At 44.7% G+C, this 3,240-nt stretch overlaps 1 pseudogene; it reads right to left on the minus strand.

Annotated features, from left to right (window-relative positions):
- Positions 1 to 803: 803 nt before the first annotated feature.
- Positions 804 to 922, minus strand: LOC126337448 (5S ribosomal RNA; annotated as a pseudogene).
- Between the last annotated feature and the right edge of the window lie 2,318 nt (positions 923 to 3,240).

Here is a 3,240-nt window from a genome sequence, read left to right on the forward strand (position 1 = left end):
CTAGGCACGAAACTTCCTGGCGGATCAAAACTGTATTCCAGACCGACACTCGAACCGGACCGACACTCTGGACCTTAGCCTTTCGCGGGCAAGTGTCCTCCAGAAGTTTGGAAGGTAGCAGACGAGGTACTGGCAGAATTGAAGCTGTGGGGACGGGTCCTGAGTCGTGCTTGGGTACCACAGATGGCAGAGTACTTGCCCGCAAAAGGCAAAGGTCCCGAGTTAGAGTCTCGGTCCGGTACATAGTTTTAATCTGCCAGGAAGTTTCATATGGGCGCACGCTACATCTGATTCAGGGAACCTGTAGGCACGCCTGCGCTGCGTGACCAATGATTCATAAGATGCACTGTAGAATGATAAGTATTACATTTGCTTTTAGTGATATAGTGGGGAGAGAGAGTGGTGACTCAGGAGCTCGCTCTTCAGGTCGCAGACCTACGACTGAGGGTAGTGCTTTGTCTCAATCTGGCGCCCCTCCTTGTACCACGTGTCCACCTTCCAACCTCCATCTCCAGCCCGTCACACTCTCAGAACAGAAAATCTCCTATTACGACTCTACTGCGTTCAAATATGGCCCACACACATATTACTAGTTCTTAAATATCACTCCGTCGTCAGGCCACGAGTGGCTACCGGGACCATCCGACCGCCGTGTCATACGCAGTGGAGGATGCGGATAGGAAGGGCGTGGTGTCAGCACACCGCTCTCCCGGTCGTTCTGATGGTATTCTTGACCGAAGCCGCTACTACTCGGTCAAGTAGCTCCTCAATTGGCTTCAGGAGGCTGAGTGCACCCCGAAAAATGGCAACAGCGCATGGCAGCCTAGATGGTCACCCATCCAAGTGCTGACCACGCCCAGACAGCGCTTTACTTCGGTGATCTCACGGGAACCGGTGTATCCACTGCGGCAAGGCCGTTACTAGTTCTTAAATAACATCATTAAAAATAAAAATTAATTTTAGGCCATTAAGACACTGTTTTTTAATAATCCCCTTCTACACAGAATATATCAGGTTGTGGCATACGTTGTTTTGCATGGTGGTATTCCGGTGCTATGGGTTTATTCACGGATTTTCATTTTTTATTTCTTAGTACACTGTTGCTATTAGGATTTACATATTGTCATTTTGTTATCTGGAGATAGTTAATGGAGCTGTGGACGCTAGAAAATGGAGTGCCAAGTGGAGAAATGGTAACATTTCCGACACATTCATATGTTTGAGTCCGATAGAGAGTAACGGAGGGAGCCAGAAACATTTGTGCTTTGTATGGGAATGATGCCACTGGATGGAGCACGGCAATAAAATGGTTTTCTCTTTGTAAGGAGGTTCGTTTTGGTATCAGAGACTCTCCACGTATACAGAGTGTTACAAAAAGGTACGGCCAAACTTTCAGGAAACATTGCTCATACACAAATAAAGAAAAGATGTTATGTCGACATGTGTCCGGAAACGCTTAATTTCCATGTTAGAGCTCATTTTAGTTTCGTGAGTCACCTACGCTCAATGGAGCACGTTATCATGATTTCATACGGAATACTCTACCTGTGCTGCTGGAACATGTGCCTTTACGACACAACATGTGGTTCATGCACGATGGAGCTCCTGCACATTTAAGTAGAAGTGTTCGTACGCTTCTCAACAACAACCGGTGGATTGGTAGAGGTGGACCAATTCCATGGTTTCCACGCTCTCCTGACCACAACTCTCTTGAATTTCATTTATGTGGGCATTTGAAAGCTCTTGTCTACGCAACCCCGGTACCAGATGTAGAGACTCTTCGTGCTCGTTTTGTGGACGGCTGTGATACAATATGCCATTCTCCAGGGCTGCATCAGCGCATCAGGGATTCCATGCGACGGCGGGTGGATGCATGTATCCTCGCTAACGGAGTACATTTTTAACATTTCTTGTAACAAAGTGTTTGAAGCCACACTGGTACGTTCTGTTGCTGTGCGTTTCCATTCCATGATTAATGTGATTTGAAGAGAAGTAATAAAATGAGCTCTAACATGGAAACTAAGCGTTTCCGGACGTATGTCCACACTACATATTTCCTTTCTTTGTGTGTGAGGAATGTTTCCTGAAAGTGTGGCCGTACCTTTTTGTAACACCCTGTACAAAGACATTCGGGGTTTGACGAAAATCGAAGAAACGAATTCATCAACAATGATTTACGTCAGTGTACTCGAAAATGTGATAAACTTTTATTATTCCACCATCGTGTGACATTTACATTCAATGAGGACGGTTCAAAAATAGGAAGTAATGGTACTACATGCTCTAAAACAGACTCACAAAAGTCAGCAGGTGGCCATATGTGCATCTCTACTTGCTCGTCATCAACTGGCGCGTGAAAAACACCGACTGTTCCTATCCTGTACCTTTACTTATGATGAGATATGTTGTCCTTATGGTTTCGAAAGGAAAAGGGAGGAGTGGTTGAGCCCAAACAAAGCATCAACTCCCCTCACGAACACCTGCATAATATTATGCAACTGGTGGAATAGCAGCGGTGTGGTATACTACGGATTGGTTCCTCGTTGTGTAACCATCACTGATGACATCTATTGTCAACGACTGAGACGTCTTCCAGACGCAATTCAAGAACAATGACCAGAAGTACTCCAAGATACGTACCCACTTCTTTAAACTGACCTCGCTCCCACAGATTTTCAAATTTTCTGCTCTCTATCGAGCAACCTTCAAGGAAAGCAGCCTTCAAGGAACTTCCTTTCCTGATAAAAATGCGCTCCGAGCTTGGCTCGCCGAGTTCTTTGCCTTGAAAGCGCGTGCTTTTATAGCCGCGGTATCGAAAATTTATTCCAGCGTGGCAGACTGATGTACGTACTGAAGGAGAACATATTAGTGTTGACTAGTCCCTGTTATGTGTATCTGTTGTGTTTATTAAATTTATGGGAAAACGTTATGTGCTTATGTACCAACCGAATATTACTCACAAGGAAAAAATTATTTTTTTGTACCAAACATTATGCAGTTTACTTTTGTACTAGGAAATACTTTCGCTACAAGTTGCGATTTTAGAGTCATTCAATAAAAATATAAGAAACAGATCTCTAAACTTCCCACCAGTCAGGATTTTTAGTATCTTCCTCACGGCACTCCCTCCTACCGCTGTACAAAAATTTGCGCCTAAGCCATTTTTCCCCCTAACTTTTCATCGTTGGCTGGCCTGTTGCAAATACGTTGTAGTAGACGTGAACGTTTTATGTCAGAAGA

The sequence above is a fragment of the Schistocerca gregaria genome, chromosome 2, assembly GCF_023897955.1.
Source record: "Schistocerca gregaria isolate iqSchGreg1 chromosome 2, iqSchGreg1.2, whole genome shotgun sequence".
Taxonomy (NCBI): Eukaryota; Metazoa; Arthropoda; class Insecta; order Orthoptera; family Acrididae; genus Schistocerca; species Schistocerca gregaria.